The 22,138-nt window shown below is 38.7% G+C and overlaps 1 long non-coding RNA gene across 1 annotated transcript; it reads left to right on the top strand.

Annotated features, from left to right (window-relative positions):
• The first annotated feature begins 201 nt into the window (after positions 1-201).
• On the top strand, positions 202-21,993 carry LOC141372040 (uncharacterized). Its single transcript, XR_012377375.1, has 4 exons — positions 202-489; positions 9,062-9,224; positions 14,152-14,286; positions 21,771-21,993. It is a non-coding gene; the product is annotated as an uncharacterized lncRNA (long non-coding RNA).
• Positions 21,994-22,138: the final 145 nt, after the last annotated feature.

Genomic DNA, 22,138 nt, shown 5'->3' on the forward strand with positions numbered 1-22,138 from the left:
GAGCCGGCGTGCTGGGGCCGAGCGCCGGGAGCAGGCGGCGCGCGCGGAGCAGCAGGCTGAGGCGGCAGCGGCGGCGGCGCGCGCGCCCCAAGCACACCCACCCTCCCCACCCCCCGCCCCGCGCGGCTGCGGCGCGTGCGCCCGCGCGAGACGACCTCCGCGGGCCGGTGGGCGCGCGCCCCGCCCCGCCTTCCTGCGCCTGGCGGCGCGGCCCTCTGGGCTCAGCGGGCGACCTCGCGTGGGACTGAGCCGCCGAGGGAGCGCAGGAGGGCGGCGGCCGGCTCCGACGACCTGTGGGTCTGGGAGGCAGTGGGCGCCCCGGACCAGCGCCCGGCTCTGCGGGGTCTGCCGGGTCCTCTCGGCAGTCGGGCCGCCAGCGACAAGGTCAGTGCCCGCCCGGAGGAGGCGTCCCGAGAGGGGGCTCCGCGGCGGCTCTCGGCTCCCGCCCGCCGAGGCGAAGCGTCCTGCCACCCGCACCTGCCTGGGGAGGTGAGAATGACTCATCCAAGCGGCCTCGGCCCGAGCCCTTCCCTCTCGCGTCAGACCCAGGTGCTCCGTCAAGGCCTCCGGGCGGACGACCCGCGCGTTAGGGCTCTCACCTTGGCCGTACCCCACTGCGGAGTGTCCAAATGAGCCGTCACAAAGTGCTCTGCTGGCCCAACTGTTCCTGTGCGCTATTTTCTGAGGTTATTGGTCCTCCACCTCCAGCAGCAAAGCTGTACCTTGATATGACCCACTCTTTGCTGCTGCAGCCTCATCCCTCAAAACTACCCCGTTAGCGGTTCTGAGGGCTCTGACGTGCATTACACCATAACTAGGTGCTTTAAGAAAGTGAGGGTAACAAAAAGAATGTCAGAAGTCATGAAGTCCCTAACAGCTAATTATAAAGCAGTAACTGAAGAAATACAAATGATATGCTGAAGATTTTTATTTAAATTATTTTTAAATGTTTAATATTTACATTTTTAATATACTTCATGTTTAGAGATAAATTCAAAAATAAAATTCACTTCATCCTGTGGGGGATACAAAGACAAACTTATTTTGTCCTTACCATCATGAAACTTAGAAATAGGGAATATAAAGTAAGTACAGTACTATATACAGCTATCCACCTTTAAACAAAATGCCAGATAATAAACACTGTATATATTAAGTAATTTAAATTTCACAACATCACCATAAAGTATTGTATTTCATTGCTTAGATTATACAGATGCAGAGAGGCACAGAGAGGTTAAACCACCTGCCTAAGATCACATAGCTAATCCATGGAATCTAGGTATTCTGACTCCAGAGCCCATTTTTCTAACCATTTGTTTTACTGCACCGCCTCCAGAACCACCGTGAGGATATGCATCATCCCACAGAAATATTTTTTTCAAGGACATTGATTGTGTAAATAATATTATTAAAAGATGTGTTATAAAATTCATGATCCCATGTGAGATATAATGTTTTATTAATGAAGTTTGGGATAATGGGTATAAAAGTGGTACTTACATATTTGTTGCTGTCATATCAGTGCACATAAAGATTCTTGGTACTGTCTACGTACCATCTCTTTCTGTCTTTATTTCCTATGCACTAATGCTGGCTAATTTTACATCTCACACATGAGAAGAATGTAATAATAGTCTTAGTACTCACAAGGCCATAACTTCTCAGAACCTCTGTGTCTTGAAATAATATAGGTCTTCGTGCCTGTCTAATTTCCTAATACTATTTTTTTAATGCTAGTTATATTATTACTTATGACACCACATCATCCGTCTTGCCACCTGTGAATACTGGCTTCTAAAGCTCTCTCAAAACTTAATAGTATCAAAAAGAATAAAATATTTAGGAATAAATTTAACAAAAGAAGTATAAAACTTATACTCTGAAAACTATGAAAAATTATTGAAAAGAAATTAAAGATCTAAGTAAAGATTTTTTAAATCCCATGTTCATGAATCAGAAGACATTATTAAGATGGCAGTATTCTGTAGATTGATCTACAGATTCAACACAATATCTACCAGAATCCCAGCCGACTTTTTTTTTAGAAATTGATAAGCTGATTCTAAAATTCATATGGAGGGGCACCTGGGTGGCTCAGTTGTTAAGCATCTGTCTTTGGCTCAGGTCATGATCCCAGGGTCCTGGGATCAAGCCCTGCATCGGGCTCCCTGCTCAGCGGGTAGCCTGCTTCTCCCTCTCCTACTCCCTCTGCTTGTGTTCCCTCTCTTGCTGTGTCTCTCTCTGTCAAATAAATAAATAAAATCTTTAAAAAATAAATAAAAATAAAATTCATATGGAATTACAAGGGATCTTGAATAGCTAAAATAATCCTGAAAAAGAATAAAGTAGGAGGACTCACACTTCCTCATTTCAAAATTTACTATAAAGCAACAGTGTGTTACTTTGTCAACAAGGATAGATGTATGTATCAATGAAACAAAATTGGGAGTCCAGAAATAAACCCATACATCTATGGCCAACTGATTTTCAACAAGAGTGCCAAAACTATTCAATGGGATAAGGGTAGTCTCTTCAACAGATGGTGCTGGGACAACTGGATATCCACATGCAAAACAATGAAGTTATCTTACACCATTTACAAAAATTAACTCAAAATGGATCAAAGACCTAAACATAAGGGTTAAACTATGAAACTCTTAGAAGAAAACAGGGGGAAAATATTCATGGCATTAGACTTAGCAATGATTTCTTGGATATGACACGAAAGGCACAGGCAACAAAAGAAAAAACAGATAACTGGATTTCACCAAAATTAAAAACTTTTGTGCATCAAGGGACACTATCGAGATTGTGAAAATACAGCCCATGGAATGGGATAAAAATATTTACAAATCATATTTAATAAGGAATTTGCATCTAGAATATATATATATAATAACAAAAAGACAATCATATTCTAAATGGGCAATGGATCTGAAAGACATTTCTTCAAAGATATACATATAGCCAGAAAGTACATGAAATGACATTCAGTATCATTAGTCATCAAAGAAATGCAAATCAAAACTACCATGAGATAACACTTCATACCTACTAGAATGGCTCAAATCAAAAAGTCAGATAACAAGTGTTAGCAAGGATTGGAGAAATGAAACCCTCTTACACTGCTGATGATAATGTAAAATGGTGCAGCCACTTTAGAACACACTCTGGCAGTTCCTCAAATTATTAAACATAGAGTTACCATATGACCCAGTAATTCCACTCTTAGGTATATTTTCAAGAGAAATGAAACATGTCCACACAGAAACTTGTACATGAATATTTATAGCAGCATTATTTATAATAGCCAAAAGTGGAAACAACACAAATATTCATCAATGGATGAGTAGATAAGTAAAATGTGATATCTCCAAAGGAATAGTATTCAGCCATAAAAAATGAAGTGCTGAGGGGCCAGCTGGGTGGCTCAGTAGGTTAAGCGTCTGACTTTGGCTCAGGTCATGATTTCAGGATCATGAGATCGAGCCCCGAGACAGGCTCTGCGCTCAGTGGGGAGTCTGCTTGTCCCTCTGCCCCTTCCCCCTTGTGCTCTCTCTCTCAAATAAATAAATAAAATCTTTAAAAAATTAAGTACTGGATACATGCTATGATGAATTTCAAAAACATAATAGTAGGTGAAAGAAGCCAGTCACAAAAGATAACATACTCTATGGTTCCATTTATATGAAAGTCCAGAACAGGGAAATCTATAAAAACAGAAAGTAGATTAGTGGTTGCTTAGGGTTGGGGGTTGGGGAGGACATGGGGGTGATAGCTAAAAGGTATGGTGGTTTTTTTTTAGGTGATTAAAATGTTCAAAAACTATAGTAGTGGTGAATATACCAAAAGCATTGAATTGCATACATTAAATGGTTGAATCTGGTATGTATGCTATGATATGTGAATTATATCTCAATAAAACTTTTTTTATAGTGCATAGATTTATGTTCAGATCCTAAAACTGTAATTAGTAGCTATCTGTCCTTGGAATAGGTCTTAATATCTTGATGTCTCTGAGTCCATGAAATGGGGATTAATTAAAATAATGCATATAAAACACAGCATGCCTAGAATAAAGCACATATCTAATAAGTGTCAGCTATTATATTGCCCAATCTTGCAAAACTGTTCAGTTCTGGAATCCCAATTTCACAAATATTTCTATGCCATTTATATAATACTCCCTTTAAGCCTATAGCCCTGAGAACACAGTAAGAATGGTATATAGGAAGTTTGTATATTGTGTATGATGATGTGTTAGCTTAGAAATGTATACTCTCTTATTTTGCCATTGACTGACTGCTTTTAATCTTCTACCCATCACCTCAAACTTATTCATCAAATCAATTCTCTCTTCAAATTAATGAGCTTTCTTCCATTTGCAAATGACAGACACCTAATTCAAATAAATTTGAAGGACAAAAATAAATTTATTGGTTCATATAACAGGAAATTGGGAAATCCAGGGGTGGAGCTGAGTTCACATACTCAAAAATTATCATTTCTTTCCAATCTTGGATCTGATTTCCTCTCTGTGACCCCGTTTCACTGGCAGAGTCTCTCTTTAACCAAAGTTTAGTCAGGCTCCTCTGAACTCTTTTCTCAACCAAGCCCTGACTTTTGAGCTTCTGTGTTACCCCTGCATTGTCCAGTTTGCAAGAATCCCACTGAGTCAATTCAACCAGAATCCCCCATCCTTGATATCTGATCACCCTCAATATCTGATAGGGTTCCTCATCTTCCACCATCCCCCAGGTGAGGTCTGATCTCCCTGGCCTGCCTTCAGCAAGAATGTTAGGTTGTTTTTCTAGACTCCTCCCTTAGCCTTGATGTTTCCTTTCAATTTTCCATTCACTGACCACCACCACCCCCCCACTCCTTGGCTATAAATTCCCACTTTTCCTTGTTATATTTGGGGTTGGGCCCAATATCTCTCCTCTACTGCAAAACCCATTGTAGTGGTCCCTATATCTATTGCGATAGTCACCCTGAGTAAAGTCTGCCTTATTCTTTAACAAGTATCACAAATAATTTTTCTCTTTAATATCACACCTACTGAGCCAAACTGGGACAGTAGTAACATAGCTGCAGGCAGTTTCAGGATTATGTCATTCCAGTTTAGCAGCCTCAGAGGAAAGAGAAAACATCTTTCTCAGCATCTGTATTTTAAAAAATCTAAGGGGCACCTGGGTGGCTCAGTTGGTTATGCATCAGATTCTTGATTTCGACTCAGGTCATGATCTCATGGGTCTGCGATCAGCGGAGAGTCTACTTGAAGGTTCTCTCCCTCTGCCCCTACTTGTGTTCTCTCTCTCTCTCTTTCTCTGTTTCTCAAATAAATACATAAATAAATCTTTCAAAAAATCAGATTTCTCACAGCAGCTATGTGAAGGATGGATTTTTTAAGCATTGGAGAATTTTATCAAGAGAATGCATACTAATGCCATATATTATTGCTTTGGACTATGTATGATGTCCTTCTCCAGCACTAAAATGTATATTTTATTTTAGTACTTAAGAGGATCTACAAGGAGCCAATCCTTACTGACCAAAGAAGAGTGTAAACGGTGCCTATTTCAACTGAAAATGGCATTCTGGTCATCTCTTCCATCCTACAGCATTTTCTTGAGGAAGGCTCTTAGAACATTAGTCTGATGAGACTGTTGACCAGGCTTGATACACCCAGTAAAATAATGGAACTATTCTGGTTGCATGCTACTAAGCTGTTGAATTTCAAAGGAAATAGTTCCTGTCCTCTTCAGCCTCTGTCCTTATACTCCATACCTTACCCTTTTTCTTTTTTCTTTTCTTTTTTTTAATTTAAATTTTGTTAGTTAACATACAGTGAAATATTGGTTTCTGGAGTAGAATTCAGTGATTCATAACTTACATACCACACCCAGTGCTCATCACAAGTGCTGCCTTTAATACCATCACCCACCCACTTCCCTTCATCTCCTGTTGTTTTTTTCTGACCTAACTCTGGCCTCTTAACAGATTCAGAATATGCTGAGTCCAGGATTCTGGTGGCCTGCTGCTTTTAAAATTTTTAATTTTAGGGGCACCTGGGTGGCTCAGTTTGTTAAATGTCTGCTTTCGGCTTGGGTCATGGTTCCAGGGTCCTGGGATCGAGCCCTGCTTCCCTTCTCCCTCTCCCACTCCCCCTGCTTGTGTTCCCTCTCTCACTGTCTCTCTCTCTCTGTCAATTAAATAAATAAAATCTTTAAAAAAATAAAATAAAGTTTTAAATTTTAATAGACTTTATTTTTTAGAGTCATTTTGGTTCACAGATAATGAGTGAAAGGTACAGAGATTTCCCATATACCTCTGGCCCCCACAACACACACAGCCTCCTCCATTATCAATATCCCCCATCATAGTGGTACATTTGTTACAACTGATGAGCCTACATCAGTTCATCATCAGTCAGAGTCCATAGTCTACATAAGGGTCTTGGTGTTGTACATTATATGGGTTTGGGCAAATGTATAATGATGTGTATATATCATTATAGTGTCACACAGAATATTTTCACTGCCCTAAAAATCCTCTGTGCTCTGCGTATCGATTCCTCCCTCCCCCCAACCCATGACAACCACTGATCTTTCTACTGTCTCCATAATTTTAACCTTTTCTGGAATGTCATATAGTTAGAATCATATAGTATGTAGCATTTTCAAATTGATTTCTTTCACTTTGTGATACGCATTTGTGTTTCTTCCATATTTTTTCTTTTGGAATTTAGTAAATTATGGCTTCCCCACTAAAAAGTTACAGTTTGACTTAATACCTCTTGGTTTAACAAAAAGGTATTCATCTGGGATATGTTCTAAAGGATTTGTGGGGTTTTTTTAAGATTTTATTTATTTGTTTGAGAGAGAGAGCATGAGAGGGGGGAGTGTCAGAGGGAGAAGCAGACTGCCTGCTGAGCAGGGAGCCCGATGCAGGACTCGGTCCTGGGACTCCAGGATCATGACCTGAGCCGAAGGCAGTTGTTTAACCAACTGAGCCACCCAGGCGCCTTAAGGATTTGTTCTTTACTTCAGTTTTCCTTAGGGTATTTTTGGCAGTGAGTCTTTAAAAGACTCCAAATTCCCCAGGGTCCTCTTTGGTAACCCAGTTTATACTTGGAAAATAGATCATATTTTTAGATGGCTCCCTGCTTGGGCATGGGCATACCCCTTGAGATACAGTGTGAGAGGTGTGAGAATGAGACAAGTCAGTGAGAGGACAAGATTTATTCATGTTGAATCAGGGACCTATTAGAATTCTGATGGCAGGAAGTCTGAAGACCTTTTAAGAAGTCCATTTGTAAAGAAGGGTTTTGGATGAAGTTAATAAAGGTCAAAATAGAAAAGCTAACTCATTCTCAAGACAGTAAGTTTATTTTGAGGCAAGGTTTGAGGTTTTTTAGTGGCAACCAAATCAAACAGAAAGGCCACAGAGTCAGCCTCCTTAGCATTTAATGTTATTATTGATATGGTCAGATTTATGTCTGCCATTTTGGTTTTTGTTTTCTATACATCTTATGACCTTTTTGTTCTTTTCCTCCTTACTGCCTTCTTTCACATTAAGTGAATATATTATAGTGTATTCTTTAATGATTTCTTTTGATGACCATATTAGGTAATAAAGTTTTTTACATATGCTTAATTGTTTCCTCAAGACAAATTTCTAGAAGTGGAATTATTGAGTCAAAAAAAATGGCACATTTTTAAGCCTTTGATATCTATAGCCAAATTTCTCTCCAGAACAGTTTACATTCCCATCAGCAAGGCCTTTAGGTATTGTTGATCGATCCTAGGTATCAGTCAGTTTCTTGGAGAGTTTTAACTTAATTCATTGTAACTGGCTCTTATAATATATAGGTATTGAAATCTGAGCTGAAATCTAGTAAATTAAGGCTAATTTAATGCTCAGAACTGGGGATCAGCTAAGAAATTAGCTTTCTTATATTTAATACCTGGGTTATTTAATGGTGATTAATTTCCATAATAACATCTTGATACTGGAAGAAGTATTAAAGTATCCATAATAAAGTTGAGATAAAGCTTTTTATCTCAGATCCTAGCATGTCTCGGCCAATCTCAGAATGAGAATGAGAACAAGGCCATATTGATCTGTTTTACTACAGCCTCTTCAAACTTAACATTGGAGAGATGTAACACAAATGCTTTCTTTAAAGCAAGTCATTCTGAGTCTGAGCCCCAGGTTCAGGCCTAAATTCTTAACACTCCAAGCTGACTGCTTTCCCTCTAGTATGTACTATCAAATTCTTTCTTCTTCTTGTGGTGATGGGATAATTCTGTATCTGATAGTAGTGGTGATTACACAAATCTACACATGTGATAGAGTGGCTTAGAATCATACATATTATGTCAATGTTAAATTCCAGTTTTGATATTTTACTATAATTATGTAAAATGTAGCCATTGGGAGAAATTGGGTAAGAGTACATGGGACCTCTATACTATCTCTGCAATTACCCATGAGTCTGTATTTCACAATAGAAAATTTACAAAAATTCTCCAAGAGCCTTTTAAATTTATTTTTTGCATAGATGAATTCACATGGATTCAAAACTCTTCCTCTCTCCTTTTTCTCCACCCAACCCATTACCACCACCCCATTTCTATTGCTTCCCTTAACTTCTTTTCTTCTATAGACTTCTAATGCATTTTATATAAATACATGCAAATATGGATATATATTCTTATTTTTCCACCTTTCCCACACAAAGGGTATGTGTTAGTCTGAGTCCTCAGAAAAGCTGTTGCCAAGACAGAATTAAATGTAAGCATAATTCCTAGAGTTGTAATTGTTGGGTCAAGGGAAAATGTATTTGCAATTTATAACAAATATTTCTGAAATCACTCTTCTTAGGGATTGCACCATTTTGCACTCCCATCAGCAAAATATGAGATTGTCAATTTCTCTTTACTTTGCCAAAAGAGTGTACTGTTGAACTTTTGAATTTTCACAATCTGCTGTTGTGATTTTAACTTGCATTTATCTTATTAAGTTTGAATGTCTTTTCATGTTTTTTTTTTTTAAGATTTTTATTCTTTCAGAGAGAGAGCACAAGCGTAGGAGACAGGCCGAGGGAGAGGGAGAAGTGGACTCCCTGCTGAGCGGGGAGCCTGATGCAAGGCTCCATCCCAGGATCCTGGGATCATATCTGAGCCAAAGGCAGATGCTCAACTGACCGAGCCACCCAGGTACACTATCTTTTCATGTTTTTAAGAGTCATTAGTATTTCTTTTTCTATGGACTGTTTCTGTCCTTCTACAAATACTTCTACTGGCTTATTAGGTACTTTTTATATATAAGAGGAGATTAGCCTTTGTCTGTAAAAAGATTTGCAATATATTTCAGGTTGTAATTTATCTTTTGGCTTTTTTATGGTGCGTTCTACCATATGCAGATATAGCAGAAGATATTCTATGCAGAATAAATTAATCACTTATTTTATGGTTTCATAGTTAACTAGGAAGGCTTTCCTCTCTCCAAGGTCCTAAAAGAATTATTCTATATATTCTTCTAGGACTTTAATGTATAAACTTTTTGTATGATTTTTAAAATTAAATCTGTTGATTGGAAGTTTAAGTGTATAGTACAAAATATGAATTCACCTATCTTTCTTGAAATAGCTATCCAATTGTCCTAAAACCATTTATTTAAAAGATAAATGTTTGGGGGTGCCTGGCTGGCTCAATTGAAAAAGCAGGCCACTCTTGGTCTCAGGTTTGTGAATTTGAGCTCCACATTGGGAGTAGAGATTGCTTAAACAAACAAACAAACAAACAAACAAACTTTAAAAAATTAAAAAATAAAAGATACATGTTTATTGTACTGATTTGAAATGACACCTCTATCATATACTACTATGTATTTGTTCTATTTCTGAACATTTTCATTAGTTCCATTTATCTGTCAGTTTATTCATGCACAAGTACCATAGTGTTTTAATAATTAAGGCTACATAGTTTTTTTATTATTTGATATCACTAATCTCAGTGCTATCATAGTTCTTCCTTTTGAGAGTTCTACTATTTTTGCTTACTTCCCACCATAAATTTAGAAATCAGCCTAATTGCCCTCAGTTAAACCCATTGGTATTTTTATTGAGATCACACTAATTATAGGAGCGCCTCGGTGGCTCAGTTGGTTAAGCATGGGACTCTTGGTTTTGGCTCAGATCATGATTTCCTGGTGGTGAGATCAAGACCCCTGTAGGGCTCAGAGGGAGTCGGTTTGGGATTTTCTCTCTCTCTCTGCCCCTCCCCCCCCACACGTGCACCGTGCACACACTCTCTCTCTCTTTCTCTCTCTCAAATTGAGAGAGAGAAAGAGAGAGAGAGCAGTCAGGGAGAGGCAGAGGGAGACAATCTCAAGCCGACTTTCGGCTGAGCCAGGAGCCCACTGGGGGCTCCATCCCAGGACCCATGAGATCATGACCTGAGCTGAAATCACGAATCCCACAATTAACCGACTGAGACACCCAGGCGCCCCAATAAATAAATCTTTTTAAAAATCACATTAATCTATAAATTAACTTAGGAAAAATTTTTTAGTGTTCCTATCCCTAAGAATATGGTATGCCTATTTTTTCAAGACTGCATTTATACATTTGAAAAAGTTTTAATGTTTTTCTCAAAAAAGTTTTGCATGTTTTATTCCTAAGTATTATTTTGTGTTGCTATTGGAAAGGAGATTTTCTTCTCCAATATATCTTCTGATTGTATATTTGTATATACAAAGGCTTTTGATTTCAGCATATTAATTTTTATATTCAGCTACCTTACTGAATTCTTTCTCTCCATTTCTCTCTCTCTGTAGTAGTAATAATACTAGTGGTAGTAGTAGTGGTAGTAATTTTTGAGTTGATTATCTTCTGTTTTTCAGGCACAATCACATCACCTTCCAATAATGACAGTTTATTTTCATCTTACTAATTTCTTATGCTTTCAATTTATTTCTATTTTCTAATTATGTTAGCCACTCTATCCTCTACCAAGTGAAGATAATGAGAAGCCAGGTAAGCAGGTATTCAGAGATGCTAAAGAGGCCTTCAGTGAGGATGCATCTAAGATTGGTGTTTGTCATGTTTTTTCAATTCCATTGTAGTTATCAGTTGTGCCAGGCACTGTGCTAAACTCTTGTTTTACAAAATCCCCTATAATCCTACAAGCACTCTATGATGTTTATACTATTACCATCTCCATTTTATAGATAAAAGATCTAAAAATGGAGAAGAAAAAAAATTTACCCAGGTAAAACTGAGATTCAAATCCAGGTGTGTGTAATTCCAAAGAAACTACTCTTAATTGCCAGGCTAATTGGGTACATCTGAGAATAGCATAAGGAGGTCTTTGCTGTAACTTTTCAGACTATAAGGAGTCTGACTTTGCTGAAGACCCCTACCTCTGAGCTGTGGTCTGTGGTTTTGGCAGAATCCATACCATTTCTTTATGAGGTTGTATAGGCTCCTTAGGGTGTCCTTGAAAGGATTACTAATTGCCCATAGCCTCTGAAATGGAATAAACTTTTGCGTGGAGTATAATTTTATTTTGTATTTCACAAGTGGTGTCTGATGAGATAATGCAGTATGCATGAGCAAAAACACAGGCTCATGTATGTCTGCCATTCCTTGCTGCCCCATTCACATGGAGCATTTGCAGTGTCATCAGGAATTCTGGTGGACCCATGATGTTGGAAATTGTTCAAGACCCAAAGTGAGTACAAGGTAAGCATATTATGAAAGCCACTGACTTCCATAGAGTGTTGCTAGATGTACACATATCAAGAAGTAAAATAAAAAATAGAGTTAATTTTGTGTAGTGTTTCCATGTTTTGGTAAGAATGAAGTACATATGCATGAGCTAGCTACAAAATATGAATTGGGTAATGTTGGTGATCCTACATAAAGGTTAAATGATCTGATATTTGCATTTAAAACTGGCATTGTACAACGATTAACAGTAAAATCCAGGGTTATTATTTAAAGTTTTAAATGTTTCTTTATTTAGAATAACGTTAGACAAGTACAAAAACAAAAGACCAGGACAAGTCAGGAGAGTGGGGGAGGGGGGCTATAGTAAAAAGGAAAAAGTTTTATATTTTAGTACCTTTAAAGGCATTTTTTCCTACTTTTTGAATATAGGGCCAGCATTTTCATTTTACTCTGGACCTCAAAATTATCTAACCAGCCACTTTTTAAAAAGATTTTACTTATTTATTTATTGGGGCAGGGGGCAGCATAGGAAGAAGGAGCATGGAGCCTCACACATGGAGCTCAATCCCATGACCCCGAGACCATGACCTGAGCCGAAATCAAGAGTCAGACGCCCAACCAACTGAGCCACCCAGGCGCCCCTGTAACCAGCCATTTTTAACAAGCCTACCAGTGATTCTGAAATAAGGGCAGGATTGAGAGACACAAGAGCAAATGATCCTTTAAAAGTTCTGGTCACTGAGTCCTCAGAACCAAGAGCCCTGGGTGGGCCGGTGCTGCCCTCTAGTGTCTCTGGCTGCCATCTAGTAATACTACATTTCTGCATCGTATAGCACGCTGCTATGTGAGGGCTTGTGGTCTTGCTGCCTGATACTACTCTGCAAAGATATCCAGGGAAATCTTAGCTCTTGGGCATTAATAAAAATGCTCATGTATAAAAATGCTGTGTCAACACACAAAAATCTGAAAAGAAAACTGAATAGAAAATTAAGAAAACTGGGGCACCTGGGTGGCTCAGTCATTAAGCTTCTCCCTCTGCCTGCCACTCCCCCTGCTTGAGCTCTCCCTCTTTCTCTGTCAAATAAATAAATAAAATCTTAAAAAAAATTAAAAATAGAACTACCATATGATCTAGCAGTTCTACTTCTAGGTATTTATGTGAAGAAAACGAAAACACTAACTTGAAAAGATACATGCATTCCCATGTTGCAGCATTATTTATAATAACCAAGATATGGAAACAACCTAAATGTCCATTGATAGATGAGTATGTAAAGAAAATGTGATATACATACACAATGGAATACTATTCAGCCATTAAAAAGAATAAAATCTTGCCATTTGTGACAATATGGATGGACCTCAAGGGCATTATGCTAAGTAAAATAACTCAGAGAAAGACAAATACCGCATGATCTCACTCGCATGTGAAATTTTTAAAACAACAACAAAAACAAAGCTCATAGAGAACAGATTGGTGGTTGCCACAGGTAGGAGGTAGGGGGTGAGTGAAATGGGTGAAGGGGTCAAAAGGTACAGACTTCCAGTTATAAAACAATTATGTCATGGTGACTATAGTTAACAGTACTGTGTTGCATATTTGAAAGTTGCTCAGAATAGATCTTAAAAATCCTCATCACAAGAAAAAAATTTTTTGCAACAGGGCGCCCGAGTGGCTCAGTTGGTTAAGCGACTGCCTTCGGCTCAGGTCATGATCCTGGAGTCCCGGGATCGAGTCCCACATCGAGATTCCTGCTCAGCAGGGAGTCTGCTTCTCCCTCTGACCCTCCCCCCTCTCATGCTCTCTCTCTCTCTCTCATTCTCTCTCTCAAATAAATAAATAAAATCTTTAAGAAAAATTTTTTTGCAACCTTGTCAGGTGATGGATAATAACTAGAATTGTGGTGATCTTTTTGCAATATATACAAATACTGAATCGTGTTGTATACTTGAAACTAATATAATGTTATATGTCAATTATACCTCAATTTTTTAAAGATGATAAATTTTATGTTATATGTTTCCTTTTTTAAGATTATTTATTTATTTGTTTATTTGAGAGAGAGAGCACAAGCAATGGAGAAGGAAAAGCAGCCTGCCTGTGGAGCAGGGAGCCCGATGTGGAACTCGATCCCAGGCCCCTGGGATCATGACCTGAACTAAAGGCAGCCACTTAACTGACTGAGCCACCCACTGTGCCCCTATGTTATGTGTTTCTTAACACAATTTAAATTTTAAAAATTTTTAATATTGCTGTTAAATAGCAGCAACTATGTTTTTCTGTCTCCAGTACCTAATATAATGCTTGGCAAATCTTAGGTGTTCAGTAATATTTTCTGAGAATAAAACATAGCAGCTCTTCATAAGGTTTTTGTGGAGAGACAAACTCACATCAGTGGCATGTCTTTCAGGATTTTTCTTTATGGGGCTCTGATATGACCTATGGTACATATGAGTCAACAACTGTGAACCGTTTCCTGAAGAAATTCTACTATTACAGTAATTGTGGCACTGTGGCACACTCATAGAAGAAGAGTCTGGCTTTGGTAAGTTTTCTTGAAACAAATGAAGAGAATTTATAGTTGTGTAGCCCTCCAGAGTCCACAGAGGCTTTTCAGGTGCTTCGTCTCCCTTGTTTGCTCTTCACTATAAACTGTGAAGCAGGAAGAGCAAATGTGAAGATCCATGCCCACATCATCGATGTATTCATTACATGAATGCGCCTTTGTTTGGGAGGACACTGATCCCACTGTCCTAACCACTCAAGCACCCTTCATCAATGAGTACCAAGGCAGTAAACAAACCTGTACTAACGGCCTACTCTGCAAAAACATGTAAGATTGTCTTTGGCTCTTAACTCCTGAGTTTGGAGACAGAGGAACAAGGGTGAGTGAGTTGCTGCAGAGGGGTTCGCAGCAGATGGTTTTAATGGCTTAGTAGGATGGCATTGGCTGTGGGTTATCTGTAAGGTAAATAGTGCACTGGTTGGAGCAAGTGCAAGATTTGTACAATCTGATGGTTTTATCATGGGCAGGGGTTTAGGAGGAGACTGAGAACTGTTTCAGCAGTAAAAAGGCAGCAGCAGCTGCAAGAAGCAGAACAGAACAGAGAATATTCTGTTCACCTTCTCTTCATCCCACTGGTGAGGGACGGAGTGTTCTAGGGTTCTGGAGGTGGTTGAGATTGTCAGCAGATTGACAGCAGTTTATTAATCACATATATTCACAGCCCAGGGGAGGAGGACACCAAACACCATGCAACATCACACTGGGCTGCTTTCAGGAGTAGAGTGAACAAACGGGGGTTTGGGGAGGCAGGCTTTGTAGTAACAAGAAGATGAGGTGACCCTTGGCTCCCATGGGAGGATGCGATTGGCAAATAATTCCACAGGCTGCAGGGAGACGAAGCCCATTAGGTTGAGGAAGAGTCAGGTGCAGCTGGTCCAGCTGACAGGGAAACTAGCAAAGTAAGGGGCTTTCCTGCTGGGTGAGGGATGTATCTGGGAAGAGCTGAACTCATGGTTAGAACTTTGGGACCCCATAAGACTCAAAGATGTCAAGGCAGCACATTAAATTTTAGGCCTCATAATAATATATAGGGCAATAATAAAAGATAAAGCTATTTTGAAGGTTTCCTGACGCAAGCTGCTTTTTATTTGTGTATTCATCATATTTTATTTGTATTAAACAATCATTCATTGCTCTTTGGTAGAAAAAGTCTTCTTGTTCTTGTATTACGGAAATTTTAAGTTCAAGAAAATTATTGAAGGAGCTCAAATCCATCCCATGAATAGGTAGGAATATTCTTAAATTATCTTAAATGTAAGGATCTATTTTGGTTTGAAGATATAATGAGGTCTCTAAAAAATAACATGTAGTAATTTGTTTCTTTGTCTTAAAAATAATTTCCCAAATATTCTTACCTAGGGGGAAAAAACCTTCATGCTAATGGGGTTTTTGATAATAGCCTTATTGAGATATAATTCACATACCATACAGTTAGACAAGTGTAAAATTCAGTGCTTTTTTTTTTATAAGTGGTAGTCACTTACTATTTTCTTTTTTTTTTTAAAGATTTTATTTATTTATTTGAGAGAGAGAGAATGAGAGATAGAGAGCATGAGAAGGAAGAGGGTCAGAGGGAGAAGCAGACTCCCCGCTGAACAGGGAGCCTGATGCGGGACTTGATCCTGGGACTCCAGGATCATGACCTGAGCTGAAGGCAGTCGCTTAACCAACTGAGCCACCCAGGCGCCCAATTCAGTGCTTTTTATATATATTCAGAGTTAGGCAACCATCACTACTCTCAATTTAAGAATATTTTCATCACCCCAGAAGAAAACCCATATCCTTTAACCATCACCCCTCAACCTTCCCATACCCCAACCATAGGCATTCACTAATTTACTTTCTATCTCTATAGATTTGCCTACTTTGGACATTTCCTGTAAATAGAATCATACAACATTGGTTTTTTGACACTGGCTTCTTCCACTAAGCAGAATGTTTAAAAGTTCATCCATGTTGTAGCACATATCAATATTTCATTTATTTTTATGTCTGAATAATATTCTATTATATGGATATGCCACATTTGTTTATCCATTCATCAGTTGATAGGCATTTGGGTTGTTTCTGCCTTTTGGCTGTTATGAGTAATGCTGTTATGAACATTCATGTACAAATTTTTGTGTGAACATGTTTTCATTTCTCTTTAGGTATATGCTTAGAGTGGGATATGGGTCATATGGTAACTCTATGTTTGACCTTTTGAGGAACTGCTAAATTGTTTTCCAAAGTGGCTATAGTTGTCATCTGCGAGGAGTGAGAGTTTAACTTCTTTGCTAACTTGGATGCCTTTTATTTCTTTTTGCTGTCTGATGCTGAGGCTAGGACTTCCAGTACTATGTTGAACAACAGTGGTGAGAGTGGACATCCCTGTCGTGTTCCTGACCTTAGGGGAAGAGCTCTCAGTTTTTCTCCGTTGAGGATGATATTCACTGTGGGTTTTTCGTGTATTACTTTTATGATATTGAGGTATGTTCCTTCTATCCCTACACTGCAGAGAGTTTTTATCAAGAAAGGATGCTGTATTTTGTCAAATGCTTTTTCTGCATCTATTGAGAGGATCGTATGGCTCTTGTCCTTTCTTTTATTAATGTGGTGTATCACATTGATTGATTTGCAGATGTTGAACCACCCTTGCAGCCCAAGAATAAATCCCACTTAGTTGTGGTGAATAATCCTTTTAGTGTACTGTTGGATCCTATTAGCTAGTATCTCGGTGAGAATTTTTGCATCCATGTTCATCAGGGACACTGCTCTCTAATTCTCCTTTTTGGTGGGGTCTTTGTCTGATTTTGGGATCAAGGTAATGCTGGCCTCATAGGATGAGTTTGGAAGAGTTTGGAAGTTCTCCTTCCATTTCAATTTTTTTAAATAGTTTCAGATCTATTGATTTTTATATATTGATCTTCTATCTAGTAACCTTGCTAAACTCTCTTATTTATTCTAATAATTTTTATCTGAAGATTCTCTCAGATTTTCAACATATAAATCAAGTCATCTGTGAATGATGGCTGCTTTATTTCCTCCTTTCCAATCTGTATTACCCCTTCCTTCTTTTTCATGCCTTAGGACATTGGCTAGAACCTCCAGTATAAGATTGAATATAAAGAGTAATAGCAAGCATACCTGTCTCCTTCCTTATCTCAAGGGAAAAGCTTTCAACATTTCCTTTTTAAATATAATGTTTGCTTAGGAGATATTCTTTATCAGATTTCTTCTATTCCTCTTTTGAGAAAATTTTGTCATGAATAGATGTTTAATTTTATAAACTTCTTTTTCTACATCTATCAATATGATCACTTAATTTTTCTTCCTAATTCTTTTAATATGAATTGCATTGATTGCCTTTTCAGTCATAAACTTGCCTTGCACTCCCTAAATCCATTTCAGTCATAGCATGTTCTTGTTTTTATATATTTTTGGACTTGGTTGGGTAATATTTTGTTTAGGCTCATAAGATCTATGTTCATAAATTAGATTAGCTTGTAATTTTCCTTTCTCATTCCTTTCCTTATCAGGTTTTGGTGTTTAATGGCTGGAAAGTGAGCTAGAGGCACTGGTGATCCCAGATCATCTAGTTAAATCAGAGACTGAGAGGATTCAAAGTGGATTCCATCCCTGTGAGGGTTTGTGTCTTTATGATTCATACTTACTGATAGGGCCCCCCCCAGGTCTCAGTCAAAAAGCCTACGGTGTTTACAGGAGCTTCTCCTCCTTATCAGGCCCTGACTCCAATTCTTGTTCCCTCTATCCTGTGAATTTGTGAAATTCTCTGCTCAGCTTCTCAGCCTCTTGGTTCTTGTCATTGACAGTAGCCTTAAGGGAAAGGACAGCACTAAACGTCACACTAATCTCTGAAAACTTTCCTTCTCACCTGAGTCTTGGACCCATAATTCCTCACTGTTTTGGTATTGCCTTCAAACAGATTTTTTTTAAGTTTTTATTTAAATTCTAGTTAGTTACCACACAGTGTTATATTAGTTTCAGGTGTACAATCTAGTGATTCAATACTTCCATACAACACTTAGTGCTTGTCACGACATGCACTCAATCCCCATCACCCATTTAACCCATCTTCCCACCCACCACCCCTCTGATAACCATCAGTTTGTTCTCTATAGTTATAGTCTGTTTCTTGGTTTGCCTCTCTCTGTCTTTCTTCCCCCTATGCTTGTTCGTTTTGTTTCTTAAATTCCATACATGAATGAAATCATGTGGTATTTGTCTTTTTCTTATTTCACTTAACATAATACTCTCTAAGCTCCATCCATGTCACTGAAAATGGCAAGATTGCATTCTTTTTTTTTATGGCTGAGTAATATGAATATCACATATTAAATATATATATCACATTTTCTTTATCCATTCATCAGTTGATGGACACTTGGGCTGTTTCCATAATTTGGCTATTGTAGACAATGCTGCTATCAACATTGGGGTGCATGTATTCCTTTGAATTAGTATTTTTGTATTCTTTGGGTAAATACTTGGTAGTGCAATTGCTGGATCATAGGGTAATTCTATTTTTAACTTTTTGAGGAACCTCCATATTGTTCTCCAGAGTGGCTGCTCCAATACCTGTTGTTTCTTGTGTTGTTGTTTTTTAAGATTTTATTTATTTATTTATTTGACAGAGAGATAGAGCCAGAGTGCACAAATGGAGGGAATGGCAGAAGGAGAGGGAGAAGCAGGCTCTGCACTGAGCAGGGAGCCTGATGCGGGGTTCGATCCCAGGCCCCTGGGATCATGACCTGAACCAAAGGCAGATGCTTAACCATCTGAGCCACCCAGGCGCCCTTGTGTTGTTGATTTTAGCCATTCTGATAGGTATGAGGTAATATCTCATTGTAGTTTTGGTTTGTATTTCCCTGATGATGAATGATGTTGAGCATCACTTCATCCAAATCAGATTTTTTAGTGCTCGCTTCAGCAGCACATACACAAATCAGATTTTTGAATAGACTTTGTTTTTTAGAGCAGTTTGAGGTTCATAGCAAAATTGAGAGAAAGGGCACAGATTTGCCATATACCCCTCTCCCAACATATGCACAGCCTTCCCCACTATCAACATCCTGCACCAGAGTGGTACATTTGTTACACTAGTTAACCTACATTGACACATCATTATCACCTAGAGGCTATAGTTTACCTTAGGGTTCACCCTTGTTGATGTACATTCTATGGGTTTGAACACATGTATAATGACATGTATCCACCGTTATGCATCACACAAGAATAGTTTTATTGCCCTAAAAATCCTCTGTGCTCCACTTATTCATCCTCCCCTCCTCCCTAATCCCTGGTAACTACTGACCATCTAACTGTCTCCACAGTTTTGCCTTTTCCAGAATGTCATATAGATGGAATCATATGGTATATAGCCTTTTCAGTATGACTTCTTTCACTTAGTATAAGTATTTATGTTTCCCCCATGTCTGTTTGTGGCTTGATAGCTCATTTCTTCTTAGTGCTTAATAATAATATTCAATTGTCTGAATGTACCAGTTTATTTTCCATTCACCTATTGAAGGACACCTGGGTTACTTCCAAATTTTGGCATTATGAATAAAGCTGCTATACATATCTGTGTGCAGGTTTTGTGTGGGCATAAGTTTTCAATTCCCTTGAATAAATACCAAGGAGGATGACTGCTGGATTATATAATAAGAGTACGTTTTCCTTTGTAAGAAACCACCAAACTGTCTTCCAAAGTGGCTGTACCACTTTGCATTCCCATCAGCAGTGTCTGAAAGTTCCTGTTGCTACATATCCTCATCAGCATTTGATGTTGTCAGTGTTCTGGATTTTGGCCATTCTAACAGATGTGTAGTGGTATCTCACTGTTTTAATTTGCATTTCCCTGATAATATATGATGTGGAGCATCTTTTCATGTGCTTATTTGCCATCCATATACCTTCTTTGGTGAGGTATCTGTTAAGGTCTTTGGCCCATTTTTTAATGGGGTTGCTTATGTTTTTTTATATATTGGATAACATCCCTTTATCAGATGTGTCTTTTGCAAGTATTTTCTCCCAGTCTGTGCCTTCAAGGATCATGCCTCAAACAAAATTTTTTATTTTTTATTTATTTTTTTTTAAGTTTTTTTCTTTTTTTTCAGATTTTATTATTCATCAGAGACAGAGAGAGAGAGAGAGAGAGAGAAAGAGGCAGAGGGAGAAGCAGGCTCCCTGCTGAGCAGGGAGCCCGATGCGGGACTCGATCCCAGGACCCTGGGATCATGACCTGAGCTGAAGGCAGACGCTTAACCATCTGAGCCACCCAGGTGCCCTCAAACAAAATTTTTTAAAAATTTGTCAGTCTTTTCTAATTGTTCTTAGCAGGAGGATGGTTTGAATAAACAATCTATCATTGGATTGGCAGCTCCCTAATTGTTTACTTTGATGTGCTTTTTGAAACTATAAAAGTAAAGTGACATATTCAAAAATGGAAAAAATATAATAACAGCTTTACCTCCCTAACAATCACTGCCAACAGTCTGGGCTATTTCTTTCTGGTCTTTTTTCTTATGGGTACAGTTTTACACAGCTATACTTGTAATGTTCAAATAATTACACATGCTTGTTTTTTCACCTAACCTTATCACATCAGTGTTCTACCTAGCTACTTCTTATTGTAAATATCATTTTCCCAAAAGATATTAAATACCATTTTTTTAATTCTCTCAAGAGAAGACCTATAGCTCTTTCTTATACCCCAGTGAACCAGCTAGCCTATGCAAAAGAAACTAATGGTGGATGGAAAATAGAGTAGCCCACTCTGCTCATCCTCTTGGTCATGGCTCACCAAGTTTGGCCAGTGTAGCTGTTGAGCCAAGAAGCCAGGTATAGGGGAGCAATAATAGAAGGTCTGATCAGAATTAGTAATACCTTAACTATGGAGACCTGATATTCAGCCTATTTCAGCTTCTTCCTGCCCTCTCCTCTGCTATGAGTCATGGAAATTAGTCTGTCAGTTGTCAGCTCTTTGCTCTAATCCCTCCTCTGTTTCAGTGTGCTCAGTACACCCGCCCTACTCCTTTAGCATCCATCCCAGCAATAGTACTAACTTCTGCCTAAGCCTGCTAGTTAGAAGATGGCCTTGTCTCCTCTGTCCTTGTGCTAAAGTATTCCTGTCAAGTTGTACGTAAGCCATGTGTTCTTGTTCAACACCTGTCTGGCTGGGGGAGCAGGCAATTAATGAGTATGTTATGGACCTGGGTATATATATAAAAAGAAAGAAAGAAAAAATACTTTGACATGTGATACCCCCTCTTCCATCTACTGGAAATGTTCCTGTGCCAAAGATTACGTGATTTTGGCAGGAAATGTTGTTTAGAGAAGTGGCTTTCAACCTTTTTTTCTGGCCCCAATACAATGACAAATGATACTAAAATGCTCAGTATACTCCAGTGCACAATTTCTAGCACACATGCTGTAACTTTACCCCTTTCTCTCCCACACAGCCAAGAACATCTGAAAGGGAGTGAGTAAAAGTGGCATATTATAGAGGTAAACTTATATCATCTTTATTTTTCATTGGACAAAACATTCACAGATTTTGGCATGATATTATTTGGTGAAAAATCACCAAGGTTGAAAAACACTGCTTTGGAGGAAAGTAGCTATTCTTCTCATCAGAAAACAATTACTGAGAACCTTCTGATGCACAGCATGGATCTGTATTGCAGCCCAATATGTGGTAGGTCATAAGCAAGCTAATTTTGTTATAGCTTTTGCCCTGAACATAAACTTACAGCTGTCCATGCTGTCCATGCTGTGCATGCTCCCCAACCTACAGCCCTAGAGGCCACTGGGGCCAGTGACCCATTCT

The sequence above is a fragment of the Callorhinus ursinus genome, unplaced genomic scaffold (genome assembly GCF_003265705.2).
Source record: "Callorhinus ursinus isolate GAN/ISIS: 27379988/994484 unplaced genomic scaffold, GSC_fseal_2.0 scaffold415, whole genome shotgun sequence".
In the NCBI taxonomy this organism is placed as follows: Eukaryota; Metazoa; Chordata; class Mammalia; order Carnivora; family Otariidae; genus Callorhinus; species Callorhinus ursinus.